This window comes from Malania oleifera, chromosome 8, assembly GCF_029873635.1.
Source record: "Malania oleifera isolate guangnan ecotype guangnan chromosome 8, ASM2987363v1, whole genome shotgun sequence".
Lineage (NCBI taxonomy): Eukaryota > Viridiplantae > Streptophyta > Magnoliopsida > Santalales > Ximeniaceae > Malania > Malania oleifera.
Window position 1 is genome coordinate 86,678,824 of NC_080424.1, and position 22,088 is coordinate 86,700,911.

Sequence of the window (22,088 nt, forward strand, 5' to 3'; positions counted from 1 at the left end):
TTGAGTTTCATGTTAAATCATGCTAGTCTAGAATGCCTCCTGCATGGCGGATGCAATTGATGTGTATTGAATGCTGGTAGTTGATATAGGTTCCCGTGTGCCTTCAACTTCTTATAAATGCTCTATTTGAACTTATCAACTCATTATATGTTATGCTCATTTGGCAGCCACTCAGGTGGGACAATTCATGAAGTTTGAAGATGCTTAAGTTTCAATTTGTTGGACGAGGATAAGATAAGGCAGTGTAATCAATGGGGAAGGAGAGAATGAAGTGGAATTGGACTTCTGAGTATGTTTGAAATTGTGACATGTTTGAACTCAGCTTATGTAAAAACATCTGTTTTTGTCAACTCATGATATGCTATGGTCATTTGGCAGCCACTCAGGTAGGACAATTTGTGAAGTTTGAAGAAGCATCCGAAACATCTTTGAGACATGGTGGGATGACAACTGCAGGGACAGTTCCTGTCCCTCAGTTGCCAAAATTACAAGAAAATGTGTGTAACTTTTCATGTTCTTCTGTTGAATGGCTTGGACAAACTTCTTCTTTTGGGGTGGGGGGTTAAAATGACTGAGCACAGCATGCATGGCTTCTATATAGTTTCTGGATTTTGTTCTTATTCCTTGTGTTGGACAACTTGAATCTTTAGAACTAATAGTCGAGGTAGTAGTGGTGATAAGCAATGAAATCTTAATTATGTTCAATTTTTCCAAAACAACTGACTGTAACTAATATTTTACTGCTTATCACCACTACTACCTCGACTATTACTTCTAAAGATTCAAGTGGTTCAACACACGGAACAAAATCCAACAACTATACAGAAGCCATGTAGGCTGTGCTCAGTCAGTTTAACCCCCCAGCCCCTAAAAAAATAAGAAGTTTATCCAAGCCATTCAACAAAAGAACATGAAGTTGCACACATTTTCTTGTAATTTTGGCAACTGAGGGACAGGAACTGCCATTGCAGTTGTCATCCCACCATGTCTCGAAGATGTTTCAGATGCTTCTTCAAACTTCATGAATTGTCCCGCCTGAGTGGCTGCCAAATGACCATAGCATATCATGAGTTGAAAAAAACAAACGTTTTTACATAAGCTAAGTTCAAACATGTCACAATTTCAGACATACCCAGAAGTCCAATTCCACTTCATTCTCTCCTTCCCTATTGATTACACTGCCTTATCTTCTCCTCGTCCAACAAATGGAAACTTAAGCATCTTCTCTGCTATTTATATTCTGAATTTAAGATATGGTTGGCATGTATTACTGTCATGAATATGCTACATGATTGCATGCTAGTCTAGAATGCCTCCTGCATAGCGGATGTAGTTGATGTGTATTGCATGCTGGTAGTGGATATAGGTTCTCGTGTGCCTTCAACTTCTTATAAATGCTCTTTTTGAACCTATCAAGTGCAGGTTTTATGGGAAAACGTCCAATTTATAGACGGCAAGCTGCCGAAATTGCGTTAAAATTTGACCAAACAAAAAGAAAAGATAGGCTTAGTCGTTTAAAGTTAAAATATTTTTGAAAGGATGAGTGAATCTTAGGAATCATAATAAATAAGGCAATGTAGACTTAGTTAATTTAGAACGGACATTCATTTATATGTTTTTGGTCCAGTAAGCTTAAGGCGTACATTGCCGTGCCGAAATCATTGAAAATGTTATATACATTTGGTTGAGGATTTGAAAATTTGAAAAAGTGGTACGTTGAATATATACATAACCCACAGGGAGCATCAGTTTCATAATTATTTAAATTAAATGCTCTCATCATCTCATAACGTTTATGTCCAAATGTCTAGATGAATAACAATACTATAATGAACCAAATACTATCCACTGTTCTTTGCTATTTATATTCTGAATTTAAGATATGGTTATATGTATTATTGTCATGAATATGCTACATGATTGCATGCTAGTCTAGAATGCCTCCGGCATGGCGGATGCAGTTGATGTGTATTGCATGCTGGTAGTGGATATAGGTTCTCGTGTGCCTTCAACTTCTTATAAATGCTCTATTTGAACCTATCAGGTAAAGGTTTTATAGGAAAACATCCAATTTACAAACGGCATGCTGTCGAAATTGCGTTAAAATTTGACCAAACAAAAAGAAAAGATAGGCTTAGTCGTTTAATGTTAAAATATTTTTGAAAGGATGAGTGAATCTTAGGAATCATAATAAGGCAATGTAGACTTAGTTAATTTAGAACGGACATTCATTAAAGATTCCAATCCATATTGGTGGTTCACAAAAGCATTAGATAAACAGCCCCCTGTCCAATTCCTCCACGTAACACCTAACCCCTTCCTCAAAGGCACTCTATCCAAGAACTCACAACTAGCTCAATCACACGCCTTCTCAAAATCAGAAAATCTAATTTGAACACAATGCCCTTTTTCTCAGTACGACGAACATCCTACCACTTAAATGTCTACTAAAAATAACATACACAATCTGCCTCTCTCCCACAAAAAACACTTTGTACAAAAGAAATAATATTACTAAGGAGGATGTTAGACTTCACGTTCAGAGTCCAATACTCCAAACTTCAAGGTAATATGAACAATATAGGAATAATTGGGAGTTGTGTCGTAAAACTTGAAAATAATATGAACTTTGCAATTTGAACTTTGCAATTTTATAAAGTATATTTATTTTTTACATTGGATTTATAATTATGTACGTTTTTCCTTAGATTTTGTCGTCATTGAGAAGGGTTTGTTAATTAACTTTTAGGTTTACTTTTGATAACTTCTATTTTTGATAGTGGGCATATCATTTGCAGTGTGTATACAATGAATGGAGGGGCTTTATCTAGTTTACTCGGAGTTTCTTTTCAAAATTGATTTGAAATGCGATAAGTCTGCCCATGTAGACAAAATGAATTTTAGTCTTTCATCTAATAGGTTGTCGCTTATAGTTAAGGTATGATTTAAATATTAATTTTATTTCTCTTGAATCTTGCCTTGTGGATGCAATGACTGCAAGAAGGGCATCAAGATTCAAGCGAAATAAAATTAATATTTAAATCATACCTTAACTATTAATGACAACCTATTAGATGAAAGACTAAAATTCATTTTGTCTACATGGGCAGACTTATCGTATTTCAAATCAATTGTGAAAAGAAACTCCGGGTAAACTAGATAAAGAATCATTAATGCAACCACCACCATCCACGGCCTTGTCGTTCTCTGTCATCCATAACCTCATTGTAGTTAGAGATGGGTATATATCTAACTTCAGTTTAGTACATGATTTAACTTCTGGACTGCATGCTTGGATTGGCATATCTTGTGAACTGCATGCTGGTAGTGGACATTAAGACTGCAAGCTTGATTGGAACGCCACTCATACCCTGGCTGAATGTGTATTGCTTGCTGGTAGATACTTTTAGGTTGTTGCATGTATGTCTTAATCTAAATGACATATGTATGACGCAAAAATATTGTGAATTGCATGCTTTTGTGACTTGCATGTTTGGGAAATGTTCTATTTATAGACGGTATGCTGCCAAAAATTTGTTGAAAACTTTAGGGAAAGGAAAGAAAAGAAAAATTCATGAGACCAATTTTGGATTATATGATATAATTTTTCATTAATTTCTTGCTTGCTTGGTGGTTATGCCAATTTTGGTTGGAGTCTGTTATTTATGTTTCAAGGTTCAAGTTTAATTTATGTACAACCAAAAATTAATTGTTAATTGCCAAAAAAGGAGATTAAAAGTAATATAGGGTCCATCATAATGGATGGAACACTAAAGGAAGTGGCATTGTTTCCTATGCAAGTTTGTAGAAATTTGTTTCCCATTTTGCTTGTTGGTTCCTTCCTCCCACTCATTTTAGAGTAGCTAATGGCAATAGGGTTTGATTTTAGGAGGATGCGTGGCCTGGTTACAGTCGTTCAAGTAGATGATACTTCATCTTCTTAAGATTTCCACTCTTCACAATGCACGTATCATCTCTTTCTTTTCTTTGGAGAGGAGCTCTCTTTCTTGGGATTTTCATTTTATAGTGAATCTCATACCAACTGTGTCTACTCTCTATGAAATATTGTTTATGGGGATAATCCATTATATTCTAATATATATGTGTTTTATGGGATGCATGAACACGTTACATTATTTAATGCTTATTATATGAAGCTCCTGTGCATTCGCAAAATTAATTACTAGTTCGATTATTGTGAATTGTTTATCGTAAACACCTAGGTTTGGAGTATCTCTATGGAAAATGTCATATTTACAGGAGAAATGCTGCCAAAATTTTTCAAAAAGCATATACTAATTTTTTTAACTTTCTTAATTAATTTATAGGGTTTGCAACTGTGACAACGTCAGGACGATGTCATGCACTATGGACACAACTGAAAACTTTCTTTGTTATCTGAACAGATTAAATGTATTTGAATTTGAATTTATATAATGTATTTGTATTTAAATTTGAATTTATATAACATATTTGTAATTTAATTTGAATTAGAATTTTTAATAATTTATGAATTTTATTACAATTATGAATGTATAAGAAAATATAATTTAATTACAGATTTTTACAAAAATTAATAATTGAAAACAAAATTAATTTCACTAATAATTATCCAATTTATGTATTAGTGACGGTTTCAAAATCGTCACTAATACCCCTTTTAAAAAGTTTTAATGAAGGAATTCAAAAGTCACTAATAATAGCTCCGCAGAGCAATAGTGACGATTCTAAAACGGTCACTAATACTAGAGCATTATTAACGGCTTAACAATCGTCACTAATAAAGTAATAGTGACGATTTTAAAATCATCACTAATAATAGAGCAATAGTGACGGTTCTAAAACCATCACTGATAATAGAGTATTAGTGACGGTTTCATGACCGTCACTAATAATGGAGCAATAGTAACGATTTTGAAACCGTCACTAATACTATGACTTTAGTGACGATTCTTGGTCGATTCAGTGTAGAAACTATAGTGACGGGCTTAGGTTTTTTGTGACGGTTTTAATCTATCACTAATACTTTATTATTACTGATGGTTTGGAATATTCGTCACTAATAATTATTAGTAACGGTTGGTATAGCGACAACTATAAATCCGTCACTAATAATCGTAAAACCGTCACTAATACTATTAGTGACGATTTTGTGAGTATTAGTGACGGTTTAAAGCCGTCACTAATAATCTTTTTTTTTTTTGTAGTGATATTAGACTTTCGATTAATAAAACCCCTTATGAATTGTGGAACAACCATAAGCCCAATATTTCCTATTTTCATGTGTTTGGCTGTAAATGTTTTGTGTTTGGGGATAATGAACACTTAGGAAAATTTGACTCCAAATCTGAAGAAGGCATTTTCCTAAGTTATGCACTTAATAGTAAAGCATATAGGGTTTTCAATAAAAGAACATTGACTGTCATTGAATCTATTCATGCTGTGTTTAATGAATCTAATCCATTTTCTAATAAAGATGATGAAGAGGATATTGAAATTAGAAAATGCTTAGAGAAAATGTCTATTGAAAACAATGTAAGTGAAAATCAAGAAGTAAATGAAAAATCATCTGAAGATAATGAAAATGAAAATCAGGAGTTGCCTAGAGATTGGAAATTTGTTAGAAATCATCCTATAGATCAAATCATAGGTGAACCGTCCCATGTTGTAGCCACAAGATCCTCCTTGAGAAATCTAGTGAATCATTCTACTTTCTTATCCCAAGAAGAACCTAAAAATATTAAAGAAGTAATAGAAGATGAGTCTTGGGTAATGTCCATGCAAGAAGAACTTAATCAATTTGAAAGAAGCAAGGTGTGGACTCTAGCTCCTAGGCCTAATGATCAATCGATTATTGGAACAAAATGGGTGTATAGAAATAAGAAAGATGAGAATAGAGTAGTAACTAGGATTAAAGTTAGACTAGTTGCCCAAGGGTATAACTAGTAGGAAGGGATTGACTTTGATGAAACATATGCTCCTATTGTTAGGTTAGAAGTCATTCGTATGCTACTTGCCTTTGCCGCTTTTAAAAATTTTAAATTGTTTCAAATGGATGTTAAAAGCGCTTTTCTAAATGGATTCATTAATGAAGAAGTATATGTAGAACAACCACCCGGTTCTGAAAATCATAAATATCCAGATCATGTTTACCAATTGTCTAAGGCCTTATATGGATTGAAATAAGCTCCTAGAGCTTGGTATGAAAGGCCTAGTGGTTTTCCACTAGAAAATGGGTTTACCCGTGACAAGATTGACACTAAACTTTTCATCAAATCCAAAAATGATGATATGCTCCTTGTTCAAATTTACATGGACGATATCATTTTTGGAGCAACTAATGATGAGTTGTGTGATGAGTTTGCCAAAAGCATGTAAAGTGAATTTGAAATTAGCACGATGGGTGAACTTAGTTTCTTCTTAGGGCTGCAAATTAAACAAGCTAATCATGGAACTTTCATATGTCAATCTAAATATATTAGGAACTTGTTAAAGAAATTTAATATGGAAGATTGCAAAATTCTTGGTACACCTATGAACTCTTCCATTAAGCTTGAAAAAGATGAACAAGAAATTCCAATTGACGTAAAATTGAATCGGGGCATGATTGGGAGTCTCCTATATCTCACTACTAATAGGCCTAATATTATGTCTAGTGTGTGTATGTGTGCTAGGTTTCAGGCTGCCCCTAAGGAATCTCACTTAAAAGTTATCAAACGAATCCTTAGGTATCTAGTTGGGACTATAGAGTTAGGCTTGTGGTACCCTAAGCATACTACCTTTGAGATTGTGAGTTACATTGATGCTGACTTTGCTAGTAGTAAGGTTGATAGAAAAAGCACTAGTGGCACTTGTCATTACTTAGGATAATCTCTTGTTTCTTGGTTCTCCAAGAAACAAAACTCAGTTGCCTTATCCACAGCCGAAGCTGAATATATTGCGCCTGGAAGTTGTTGTGCCTAAACTCTTTATATGAAACAACAAGTTATGGATTATGGATTGCACTATGATACGATACCGATTAAATATGATAATATTAGTGCAATCAACATCTCTAAAAATATTATCTTACATTCACGAACTAAACACATTGAGATTAGACACCACTTTCCTCGTGATCATGTGCAAAAAGGAGATGTGGCTCTTGAGTTTGTATGCACAAATGAACAGTGGGCGGATATATTGACTAAACCACTTCCCGAGGATAGGTTCATACAAATTATATATGAGTTAGGCTTAATGCACAGTAGAGCAGCTTCTTAGATGTTTCATAAATTGCAAAAATTTAGGGGGAGCTCTCAAGTGAAATTTTAAAAATTTTAGCAACCAATATCATTGTTGATTTGTTTTCTTGTCTTAGACTTTGTGAATGCTGACTATTGCTTATGTGCACACGTTTTATTTCTATAGCATGATAATATTGGATGTCATGAATACTGATTATTACTTGTATTGCACAACTCCTTTGTCCATTTCATGATCATATTGAAATTTTATTTGCTTGTTAGACCATACTAAACTGTTTGAGTAGTTATGGATAAACTTCTAAGAAATATTTAAACTCAAACAGATTACACTTATACAAAATTTATTTTGAAAAGTCCGATTTACAAACGGTACTCTCCTGAAATTTTTTAAAATCTTTTCAAAATTTCTAATGTATAAAGCGTAACACTTACCCATTGCCTAAGTGTAAACTCATATAACCTTTTTTACTATTGCCAAAAGGGGGAGATGGAAAGGGGCAAAAATAATGGGTAAAATGATTTTGTTAACACAATAAAATTGGATGCATATTGATAGGGGGAGCCTTCTTAGGCTTAACCCTATGTTTTTGCTGATCGTATTTATCATCATCAAAAAGGGGAAGAATGTTGACCTTATAGGTCACGCCCGATTTCGATTATGACAAATACTCATTGTATCTAATGGGTGCTTGAGGTTTTGTGCAGAAACTTAAATTGATAGATCATAATGCATGTAAAGCAAATGAAGCTTGAAGACCAATTCATGTTTATAATTGTAATATATATTCAATTGTGTAATTGGTCTGTAATAATAATTGGGAATTTACCTGTAATAATAATCACACACATCACATGCATGGTCTAATAGGTAAGCTCAGACTAAAAATGAATCATAACTAAAACTGGATATAGAAAAGACCTAAGACACTCATCATTGCACTTATATGTGTTAGGCACTTTGAATAAGGTGATTGTGAATTAAAAAAGGACCGAAATGCACACTTTGTGCACTTTCGGTAGATCGACATATGCGGTTCATTCTGCCCTCGGTTGACCGAATCCGGTCTGGGTCAACCGGTTGACCACAGTTCGGTCGACCAAGCATCTGAATCACAATTGACCTCGGTCGACCTAAACCTCTTGAAGTCAACACTTTTACTTCCTGGTTTACCGAGAGGATTTTGAACTACACCAACCTACTGAGTTCCCACGTGTGGGAACCTAACGATCTGGTCGACCGAGAACTCAGTTCATTTTCACCCTAGTCAACCAAACCGCGCTGTTTGGAAAAATCGCCCTTCCTAGTCGACCGACACTGGAGTTCAAAATTGGCCCAGTCGATCGAGCCATATGAACTTCGGTCAACCGAAAGTCTTCTAGTCGACCGGTGCTCTTGGGTTAGCTTGTATTTTTTTACCGCGGTTAAATATTTTAAATGGGGTTAATTAGGGTTAAAATATTTAAAACATCATTAATCTATTCTAATAATCCCAGCTATGTCCCCAGCGATTATATTTCATAGGGTGTCTATAAATACCCCTTCATTTGGGAAAATTAGGAACTTGAATAGTATATAAAAATCCAAAAATTTTCTCACAAGAAAAATACTCTCTACTACTCCTACTCTCTTTTAAATCACTAAATCTTATCTTCTACAACTTTTCATATCCTCTGTAAGTGTATTGAGTGTTGTGCAAAGAGGTTTGCTCTCCCATTTGTGTTTGATTGATTTAATTTTTATGAGAGTAAAACCTAAGTGTTCTTAGGGGGCTTTGCTCATAAGCCTATCCTAAGAAGACTTGTATTGAACTTCCGAGTGTTGCATTTTCGTTACAATAACTTAGGAAGTTTGTATTTGTTTTGGGTTGCAAAACTTTTTCAAAACTTATTCAAATGTCTTGTGTGATTTATATTTGATATAGCTGTGAGAAGATATTTGTGTTTGTGAAAATAATCTTTGTGCAATATTTATTCACTCACATATTATTTGTTGAATACAAAGATTACATATCTTTTGCATACCAAACATATACGCTATATTCATGATTGAGATATCCTGTTGTTTAATATTTTGAAACTTGCTTGACATCTTTGTATGAATCTGTTGATTGAAAATCTTAAGATACAAAGTTTGTTTGTTGATACTCTCTTGCACTCACTACACTGATAAAAAATACATTTGAGAGTTGAATTATTGGATCGCATTGAGCTTACGTATTAAAATCATTTGTGTTGTGTATGTGATTGAACACACTTGGGGTACATATCTGCTTTACTTGAAAACACGTTTATCTATACCGTTTGATTGTAAAATCTGAGTGTTTCCAGGCGTACCCTGAGGGGGCGGTAATACAACCCAGTAAGGATTGTATGTGACGGTTGAGGTCAGCCCCTTGAATTGACTTGATTTGTATAGGTGCCGCTCCACCTGTTTAAGTGAGTAAGTTATAGTGGTAATCCTTGTGTTTGTTAGCTAAGGCAAGGACATAGGCAATTGGCCGAACTTGGATAACAATCCTGCGTGTCACTCTTACTTTACTACTTTCTAGTGCATGTGTGATTGATCAAATTGATTTATTTACTTTTTGGTATACGTTTACATTGTTTGCACTAGATTGTCCATAAGGTTGTGAATATACTGGTATTAGGATATTAACCTAGGGTTTAAATTTTAAAAATACCAATTCACCTCCCCTCTTGGGATCACGGTAAAGCTAACATATAGTTATGACATGAAGCCACTTCAAGGAGTTATTTTTTTAGGAGTATTTCCCCGCTACTACTAGTAATGCAAAAAAGGCGGAATTCTTGAATCTGACATAGGGACATATTGTAATGACCCCAAAAATATTTAGGTGAAAATAAATATAAAAAATAAAAAATAAAAAAAAATTAAATTTAAAAAATTATTATTAATTAAAATTGTAGACACCCTATTTTTGCCCGGGCCAAAATTTATCATTATTATCATACTATTATTATTATTATTATTATTATTATTATTATTATTATTATTATTATTATTATTATTATTATTATTATTTTAGGGTTCTAGGCCTATTCTCGCATATTACAAAGGGGGCGGAGCAAAGCAAAATACCAAAAAAAAAAAACCTAAGTCGCTGTCGTCGCCCCCTCTGTTCCCCCTTTTCTCCTCTCATCTCCCCGGCGACCCAGCTCCCACCTTCCCTCTCCCTTATTCTCCCCTATTTCAAATACCAGCTAGCCGAGTTCCTCTGCCTCTCCACCACTTCGCAAAAACTTATACCTGACCACCACGCCAACAGCCGAAGGCTCCTCCAGTTTCAGACCCGAGCAGCCTCTGCAACTCTCATGCTCCAGCAGCCACCATAGAACCACCTACCTGACCCAGCAACCGTTCTCCTGACTGTTCCTGTAGCCACTCGAAGCCTCCTTCCACGAGCTCTGCTCAACCCCACAGCAGCACAACCAACAGTCCTCACTGCCATAAACACAGCAACACGCAGCAGGAGCTACTCCCCACCACTCTCCGTCGCTGTCACCCCTCCTCCATGCACGCCTCGCCCGCAGCGAAGCCTCTACTACCATGCATACTCTCTTCTCACCCTCATATCTCCATTCTCTAACTCTTTCCTTTGTACGCAGGGTAGCAGCAAAAAACGCACACACAACCTGGCCCATCTCCGGCCATCATCTCACTATTCCTCTTCCCAGACCCCAACCGTGAGCCACCCACCAGCTTCACGGCCACTCAAAACAAAAAACCAAAAACAAAAAAAACTAGCGGCTCTTCTGCTCGAGTCTATGGATCTCCAACTCCGGCGGTGCCTCCTCCATTCTCCAGCGACCCAGCTCCGACAGCACGCCCCCTTTGAGTTTCCTGCCTGCATGCAAGCACACACTTGCACGTACTCATTGCCTGTATGCAAGCACACACACACACACTTACTGTGTTATATTAAATTATTATGGCATGATTTGTTTGTTTTGTTTTAATATTTAAAGTTTAAATATTTGTTATATTTGTGTATGAATTAAATGATTAATATTTGTAAGATTTTCAGTTGTTGCGTATATTAAATAATTAATATGTTTTTGTAGGATTTTGAATGTCATAATATTTATTTTTATAGTTAATATTCATATTTATATTTTTTGTTATATTATTACTGTAAAGTTTCTATTATAGAAATTTGTCTAAATTTCAGATTTTTGCTACATATATAATATTGTTGTAGAATTTTTTATTGATTTTATATTTTTTTATCATATTAGTATTTTAATGTTAACATTTTGATAATATGGAATACTTATTATTTTGGTAATATTGTATTATATACTTAATAACTTAGTGTTTTATTGATATATTACATTTAGCAAATTAACATTTTCAGCTACATGTGTATTATGTATTTAGCATTTTAGTAAATATTATATGTTTAGTATTCTGGTATTTTTATAGTACTGTAACACATATTGAGTGACTTAGTGTTTACTTGATATTATATATTTAGCATATATTAGTATTTTAGTCGCATATTTAGTATTAACTATTTTTAGTATATCTATATATTTAGTATCTTAACATATTTCGTATTAACTATTTTTAGTACATCAATATATCTAGTATTATTTATTTCTAAATGTTTAGTATTATGCATGTTTAGTATGTTAATATTGTATTATTTATTATAGTATTTTTCAATATATATAGAATCATGTATTTTATTATTGTTAATATTTTTCTAGTATTTTAGCATGTATAACATTACTTATTAGGATATTAATATTTATCATTCTAATAATCATTATTTCTATTTTGGTTATGCCATGTGGGGTGTTATATTTAGTATTATATATTTGTACTAACTTAATTATTATTTTGCTTATTTTTATTATTAAATATTTTCTTGATTTTATCCCTATGATTGCAATTAAAAATGGTACAAGCTTTTTCGAGCTTCACGTACCTTTAGTTATGAGGGAATATATATATATATATATATATATATATATTTATATATATATATATTACATATATTTTTGTATAATTTGTTTACTTATTTATTTTGCATGTGTATTTGTAAATTCATATAGGGAGTAATTTTAAAGATTTTATAAATTAACTTAGGGATAATTTCATATTAATTAGGTACTATTCATAAGAATGGGTGCGTAGGGGGTGCTCGTACCTTCTTCTCACGTAACTGAACTCCCGATCCTGACTTTGGTAACGCAGACACATTCTACCCTTAACCGAGTAACAATTAAGTATTCTAACCACACTAAAAGGTTAGTGGTGACTCCGATATTCCTGTTTTTTCCCGAAAATTCAAACCACGTTTTTTTATTTCGCCACCCGGGGCACACGCGCTCCGGGGCATTGCGACAAAAATAATATAATACAATATTATAAAGTTAATATATATATATATATATATATATATATGTGTGTGTGTGTGTGTGTGTGTGTGTGTGTGTGTGTGTGTGTGTCTGTGTGTGTGTGTATCTGTGTGTGTGTGTGTGTAGTAAAGCTTCTTAAAGTTTAACTTCAAGAAGCATCTGAAGATGATTTTGTAGAAAGGTCTGCGAACATAGCCCTCCCCCCCTCTGAATCTCGTCTCCATCTCTCCTCATTCTCTCTCCCATTTTCTTCAATTTCTCAACTTACTTTCGCCCGATCAAAAATTAGAAAATACCGCTGGACTCCATTTTCTTCCACCATCATTTCTACCGAAGTAGATTTATTGTAGGAGCGGCGTAGGCATATCTCCTGGGGTAAGCTCAATTCTCACTTTTACCTCAATTTTTCGTAAATCTTAAGCCCAATTGACGACCAGTCACCACCACGAGAATCTAGGGATGATTCTCTATAAGTCTAGTGGAGCGGATTTCTCATGGGGTCATCATAGGCATAACCCCAAAATTAGGCTAAGGGGCTTATTAAGGGGCTAATTATTATTTAATTATTGTAGATTTGGAAATGTTAAATATTGGGCATTCTAATGTTGAATTAGGGTTATTGAATTTAGGGCTCGAGTAAGCGCCACGAGTGTAATTTCGAGACCCTGCGGGCATAGTTCAAGAAAACAGAGGTAAGTTGATTATTTTGGAGTTTAAAAATTTATTTAAGTTATTGGGAGCTTAGGAAATGTTTTATGGAAATTATGTTGGAATTCTGTTGAATGTTCTGGGGAAATGGAAATTGTAGGTTTTTGTGCGGGAAATGCCACGAGCTCAAGATTGAATTGTGTGGGTGTCTCAGTAAGACAGGTAAGGGAAATAAGTTATAGCAGATATTTTTATGAAATACTGGTTGAAATATATGTGAAATGAATTATGGTATTTTTCCTGAAGTTATTATTATTATGATATGAATAATAGATGAGAAATTGTGTGGCATATGATTTTATGAAAATTATGAAATGTATTGTGTAAAATGTGATTTGAAATGGGAAATCTGGGAAAATGATATGATAATGAATATCCCTAAGAAAATGAAATGAAATGTGGAAAAGTTATATGATTTTCTGGAAAATATTGAAAAGGAATAAATGTATATACGGAAATGATTTTGTGTGAACAGTGGAAATATAAAACACTGATATATATGAATATTGAGAAATGTAGAATATGGGAAATAGGGAAATGATTTTCTATGAAATGGGAAAAAAAAAATGAAATATTGATATGTGCATACAGGAAATGATGAAATATATGAAATGTGATATATTCCCATATTTGCTTCTATATTATTATGAGATGAATTGTGAAATTGAAATGCTAAGGATGAAATAGTAGAAAATGAGAAATCTACTGGGAATATTGTTTTATGAATATTGAATGAAAATACTGGATATGTGAATTTTAATATATGAATATGGAAATATTGCAACGTAAAATTCTGCAATATGAATAATGAAATATGGGAATTGATTTGTGAATGATGGAGTGTGAATACTGGAAATGAAATGTGAATATTGGAAATGAAATGTGAATACTGGAATTGTGAACATTGCAGCGTAACAACTGCAATGAATATATGTATTGATATGGGAAACGGTGATATGAGAAAAGTGAAATAGTGGAAATGAAAACCCTGATGGATGGATATGTAAACCCCGACAATGAGTTATGATATCGAGCACGGTATCGATGCTAGTGATTGAAAAGGGCAATCACACGGACTCGTGGAGCATGTGGCGTGATAGTGCGAATGGGCTAGAGTAAAGTTGTTTTGGACCAGGGTATGCGGCAGGCCATTCATTACTACACACAGGTATATGGTATTATTTGATCTAATCGGGCCGCCTAACCTTGACCATGGGGGGAAGCAATGCGTGAAGAAAAATCCTCAGGGCAGCCATAGGTTATAGACACAGCATGTTATGGTTACAAAGGATACCCATAAGCTGGATAGCAGACTAGAAATGGCCATGAGTTACAAACACGATATGACATACATCATATACATACCATCATGTCATACATCACAATACCAGAGTTACTACAATTACTGTATCTCAGTATATATATCCCAAAAATCAGATCTAGGGACATTCCCCACAAAATCTAACTGTCCTTACAAAAACTTACCCTTCAAAAAGGGCAAATACAGAGCACTATGTTAGCGGGGCTTTTCCCGCTCTCCTATCTAGGGCTCCTAAAAAGTTTATAAGATTTAGGAGTGAGGCACCTCTTAGTAAAGGAAATAAACTAACATTAGTGTGTGGTAACATGAGTATTCTATGTTCTACATATACCATACATAACATATTCAGTATTGTTTCGTCAAATCTGGAAAACATATATATATCAACACATGGTAGAACATACTGCATTTTCATAAACATATCTCATCTCATACAATAATAATAACATAAAACAATCCTGATGGGTTAGATGGCTGTTGTCATGTATTACCCCCACATAACTGGGTTGTGTGGCCTGAAGGCGAGACCTGACAATGGTTGGTCGACCACTGCCGAGTCAAACATACAGTCTGTAAGTCTGATGGGCCTGCCTGACCGGGTCCATACACCAGGGGCGATCATACACTCTTCTTAAAAGCCACATCGACCATCCAATCTCACACCACTCCGTACAGTGGCGTTAACATAAATATCATGATCACGAAGACCATGGACACATAGCAACGGTACCGTGCAAGTGCTAGCCTAGACCAAGCCAACCAGGTCTGATATTATATAACATATACTAAAACTATGATACATAGATATCTCATATCATTTATTTTCTCATTAATCATATCATTTTGTGTATAAATGTGTATCATAAAAATCATCGGCCCGTACGCCGGAAAAACACATCATAGCATAGCCCGTATGCTAGCAAATCACATCATAGCACAGCCCGTACGCCGGCAAACATATCATAACACAGCTCGTCTGCTAGCAAACCACATCATAGCATGGCCCATATGCTGGCAAACATATCATAGCACAGCCCGTACGCTGGCAAATTACATCATAGCACAGCCCGTACGCCGGAAAACATATCATATATATAAAAATCTCGGCCCATACGCCGGTTTTCCCATTATAAAAATCCATATCACCATCCCATTCCAGAAAACAGTAATTCATACATTTTATACTCATGCCACACTAAACAAGTTTTCCATATTTAACATACGATTATATTCAACAATATTTCCCAAATATAAATCATATATATATATATATATATATATATATATACATACTTTCTTTCCAGAAATCAAGTGCTATAAATATGCATACATTTTTCATAAGATACTAGCTTAGTTTATCCCCTTACCTAACTACTGAGAAAGCCCCCAAAACAATCTAGTCTAACTTCCGTAGGGCTTCCTAACCAATACCCTGAAACTAAAAATTCCCAGTATTAAACTTTAGTATTTTCATGCGAACATCATTTCTTACAACTACCATAAGATCAAATTTGGCTTAAAAAGTCTTACCTCAACTTAGGGATGATTTCCTACTTCATTTTACCAACGATCCGCTCCAGCAGACTTGTAGAGAATTTCCCCAGGAATGTCATGGTGACTTCAGTTTGTCAATTCGGCGTAAAACTGGCCTGGAAACGAAGAGAGAAGGAGAGAGAGTCATAGGAGAGAGAGAGAGAGGAGAAAGGGAGGGGCGCTGAAAATGACAAAATATCCCGATTTTTCACTATTTATACTGCCAGATTCGTCGATGAGACACGTCACTTCATCGACGAAGCCTTGTGTTCGTCGACAAAATTCAGAGCAGCCCAAACCGCCTCTCGGTATTTCCTTGTCGATGAAGCCCTGTGTTCGTTGATGAAATCCTTAAAGCCTTCGTCGACGAAACCTTGTGTTCGTCGACAAAGCTTGGCAGCTTTTCTTCTGTTCCTGTTTCCATTTTTCCTCCCTCTTTATTATCTAAATTCCACCTTTTATTCAGGTCGTTACACTCATGGGCCGAATAAATGAGAAAAGAATGCTATAATGGAAATAAACTGAAATGAAAGAAAGATAAGAATAATAAATGAAATTGGGAAATGGGATATAAAGTTTATTACAATTGTGTTCTATATTTATATAGCTATTTGCACATATCAGATATCATATCAGTTGAATAATGTTTTGACTGAATATATATATATATACATATATTGATGTAATCACACTCATATTGCCACACACTGTCAATAACTTATTCTTTCTTACTGAACTGTGTCTCACCCAAGTATTAAATATTTCAAGGAACCGAGATCGAGTTGGTAATAAAGCTCTCAGATAGAGTGGAGCAGGGACCCTGATATACAGGGTGAGTGTTTGATCTAGGGATGGATGTTCCCCTAGAGTTTTGTTATTTTTGGGTGTTTGTTGATGTACGTATTTTTGGATGGATTATACTATGGTATGTATATTCACTGTGGCGTATGTATATATTGTCTTCCGCAGATAAGTATTTGAAATATAATGTGACCGGTATACCCGTGCCCAATGTGGGGTAGGTGATATGTGTAACAACCTGCCTATTTTACCATATTATTTTTTTTCCACATAAAAACATAGCATCATTCTTAATTACCATGTTTCCCTGTTATACTGATGTAAACATGGTCCACCCAGAACCCGTGGGTACCAAGGACGTACCTGCCAAACAACTTTGATACCTAAGCAGTAGGAAACGTAATTTACATACAACCATCCAATAAATCACAATGCCATAGTTCTATTAAATCCACTAATTATATATATATATATATATATATACAATCATCCACCAAAAGACTGAAAGTATACTAGGGCCAATTCCCCTAACACAACAACTCACCCTTCTGACAGGGTAGCACAATCCAACTCTATTGTCACGGAGCTCTATCTACTCTTCTACCCAGATTTCCTAAAATGTTTTAATGCTAGGATAAGACACCTCTCAGTAATGGAAATAAACTAGTATCAGTGTGTGACAACATAAGTATTTTCGTGTTGTACATATAAATAATACATAAAATATAACTAGAAAAGTTTGACTGTACTAAACTGAGTAAAACATGATTTGTCAATTCATAAGATAACATATTGCATACTGTACATAGAAAACATCTTATATAACTGTACTATATTGAAATAACACCCAAGATGAATAGCTAGCTGATGTCATGTCTTACCCCCACATGACTGGGTTGTGCGGCCCAAAGGCGGGACTTAGCAATGGCTGGCCGACCATGTTAGATCAAACATAAGTCTGTAAGTATGATGGGCCTGCCCCACCTAGTCTCGAACTGCCAGGGGAACATCACCACACTACATTGAAGCCACATCGACGGCCATCTCCCACACTACCGGTCGTGTGGTAGCATTATCATAATTCTGAACATATAGTTACGGTACCGTGCTTCTGAAAACTGAACTATATCATACCATCTGGTTCTGATAACGTATAATATGTTTCATATACTGAACATAACTGTTTCATGTTTCATAATAATATCTGACATGATAATATTTCATGAATTATGTAATATCATACATGAATATAACATCTGTGCCAACATGAATCACGACACTTGCACCGATATAACATAGCATGTAATCTTGGCATCTGCGTCGACATATCATAATATACTGAACATGAATTTCTTGCACTATTTTACGTAATATTCATAAATTCATGGTTCTTGAACTATTTAATAATTTTCCTGAAAACTAAAAATACATGATAATTTTGGGAAAACATGATATTCCATCAACATAATTTTCATGATAAATAATACTCATGCCACACAGAAATGGGTAATATCCGGAACATAAAACCTATTCTAAAATCATATTCTATGGTAACCCATTAAAATCATATCTCTGTTCAACTGCGGTATTTTCTAAACATAACTATATAATATACATATTTGTCTGAAATTAAATGCTATAAAATAATGATTAATTTTATGAAAAAAAAAAACTGAATTAGTTATTCTCTTACCTGGCTTACTGAGATGCCCACACAGTTCAATCCTGAGCCCGTGGCATTTCCAGTACAAAATCTACAATTTCCATTTCTCCAAAACATTTAACGGAATTCCAACATAAATTCCATAAAATATTTCCTAGACTCCCAATAACCTAAATAAATTGTTAAACTCCAAAATAATCAAATTACCTTGGTTTTCCTAAGTAATGCCCACAGGGTCTCGAAATTACACCCGCGGTGCTTACTCGAGCCCTGAATTCAATGACCCTAATTCAACATCAGAATGCCCAATATTTAACATTTATAAATCTAAAATAATTAAATAATAATTAGCCCATTAATAAACCCCTTAGCCTAATTTTGGAGTTATGCCTACGACGACCCCACGAAAAATTCACTTCGCTAGACTTGTAGAGAATCATCTCTAGATTCTCGTGGTGGTGTCCGATCGTCAATTGGCTTAAGATTTATGAGAAATTGAGGTAAAAATGAGAATTGAGCTTATCCTAGGTGATATGCCTACGCTGCTCCTATGACAAATTCGCTCCAGTAGAAATGTCGGTGGCGGAGAATGGAGTCCAGCAGTATTTTCTGATTTTTGATTGGGAGAAAATCAATCGAGAAATTGAAGGAAGTGGGAGAGAGACAAAGGTGAGCTAGAGAGAAACTCAGAAGGGGGGGCTGCGCAGCTTCAATCTGCGTGAACTCAAATTTCAAGATGCTTATATATATATATATATATATATATATATATATATAAAATAAGATATACTCTAGCTTTTACTTTTACTGTAACGACATGCTTAATTTACTACATAATCAACCACACTAAATACCCTAATACCAATAATTAATGATGTAGCAAAGTCGACCCAAACTCATGGGTAATGGGGACACACCTGTTATACACAATGGACACCTAAGCAACAATAATAATAAATTTCATACACCCAACCATAGAATACAATACTAGATTTATTTACAATCCATCATGTTTTTCCAAAAACACCAAAAGACAAAACTACAATCTCATATCAAAAACCTACTGACCCTAGTTCAAAACTCACCCCTCTAGTAGGGTAGAACACTGCCTCAACGACGCGAAGCCCGGTCTGTTTGTCTTTCTGGGTTCCCTGAAATGGTTTAAGCTGGGCTGAGACACCTCTCAGTAAGGAAAATAAACTAAATAAAGTTGTGTGATAACATGAATATTTGCATGCTATAATAAATATACAATACATATTATATGCTTGAAAACATTGATAATATCATAACTGAATAAACAAACAATTTCATAGTTATACTAAATCATACTATATCTTACTGTTCATAAAATCATATGATATCACTAGTAGTACTGAAATATACCCAGGATGAATAGCTAGTTGGTGTCATGTATTACCCCCCATGACGAGTTGTGCAGCCCAAAGACAAGACTCGACAATGGCTGGCTGACCATTGCCGAATCAAAAATGTCTATAAGTACGATGGGTCCGCCACATCCTGACCCGAACTGTTAGGTGGACGTCTACAACTCTACACTGAAAGCCACATCGACTATCCATCTCCCACCACCTTTACTGGTAGGGGTAGTTAGCGACGAAATTCAGGGCTCGTCGACGAGGAGAAGCCAAGGGGTTTCAAAAATTTGAAAATCCCAGGCTCGTCGACGAGGTCATGGTCTCATCGATGAGAAGACTATAAAGCCTCGTCGACGAGGACGCAATTCATCGACGAGAATGACTAAGTCAAGGGTACTATAAATAGATATTTTCATTACTTCTCAACCAAGAAATCTCATTTTCTCTCTTTATCTCTCTAGAAACTCAACCTACTTTCCATCTCTCTAGATTTCTTCACCATTCGTCGTGAGAATCGTTAATCCGAGGTTACCACGAGGATTGTGGAAAGATTCTCTACAAGTTCTATGGATCGGATTTTCGATTCGACTATTTTTGGGTTTTGGCATAAAATCGAGGTAAGACTCGATTTTCATTTCTGTTCTAGTAGTTTTGTAGAGAATGGAGTCATGAGTATATTTTGTACTGTACGTTGCAGGTTTTGGAACTCGGTTCGCTATTTAGGGGCCTAGGAGTTCAGGTTTTGTCATTTGGGGAATAGGTAAGGGGATTTAGTTTATGTCGGTTATTTTTGAAATCGAACTTAGTGGAACTATGGTCCACGGTCCTGTGTGCATTTTGGTTACTCATTTAGGGGGATCTAACGGGTAAAATTATGGGTTTTTCATGATTACAATTTTGGGAAAAGGGGGCAAGAGGCCGCATCCCTAGTTTTGTTGGAAAACGGTGTGTATATGGTGATTTATACTATGTAATAGGGATAGTCGTGCCTTGACTTGTTTAAATTGTATATAGTTGGAAAATCATGATTTTAGATTACCAAATGAGTGTGGTTTTGTTTGGTTATATGAGCATGCATGTGTTGTATTTTGGTAAAATAGAAACGGGGTTCCGAATTGTCCTAAGTTTGAAAATTCAGCTTTTGTCGAAGAGTAAGCAATACCACTAGATCGGCTGGCTTTCGAGCCGAAGGGTGTGTGAACACCAGATCTGCACTGGTTCAACGCTAATGCTATGCCAGGTTACTGGGGGCACCGGAATTTACCGAAGGGTGTGAAATATCACCAGACTGCCGGCGTTTGCTGAAGGGTGTGAAATATCACCAAATTGTCGATTTTTACCGAAAGCTGTGAAATACCACCAGACAGTCCGGCTTCGAGTCGAAGGGTGTGACGACACCAAATTGAATTGCTTGTTTTGTGAAAATATTGGAACTGATTTTGACTATTGAACTATGCATGTTAGTATGTCATGATAACACTAATATGTCACACACCGATATAACCTGTAGTGACCCGGGAGAAATTATGGTATTTTAAATAATAACAGAAAGAGAGAGAGAGAATAGAAATGGAAACAGAAATAGAAGGAGGCAGTAGCGTTCATCGATGACATTGCACTTTTGGAATAATAGATGAGGAATTTAATCAAGGACTCGTCGACGAATACAGGGGATTCATCAATGAGGATAACACAGGGTCTCGTCGACGAGGGTATGTATCATCGACGAGAAAATACCGAGTGATTTTTGGGCGACTCTGAAGTTAGTCGACGAAGGGGAGAGTTTGTCGACGAATTTCCTATTGTCCTCGTCGACGAGGTGACGTGGCTCGTCGATGAAGCCCAGTGTATAAATAGGCTAACTTTCATTTTTAGCTAAAAACCTGCGTAAAAACTCCTCCTTCTCTTTCCTCTACACCCCTCCTACCTTCACTCTAAGATCTCGGACCGATTTTCTGCTGGTTCGACGATCTGAAACCACCACGACGCTCCTAGGAAAGTTCTCTACAAGTCTGCCGGAGCGGATCGTTGGTGTGGCTCAGTTGGAAAAC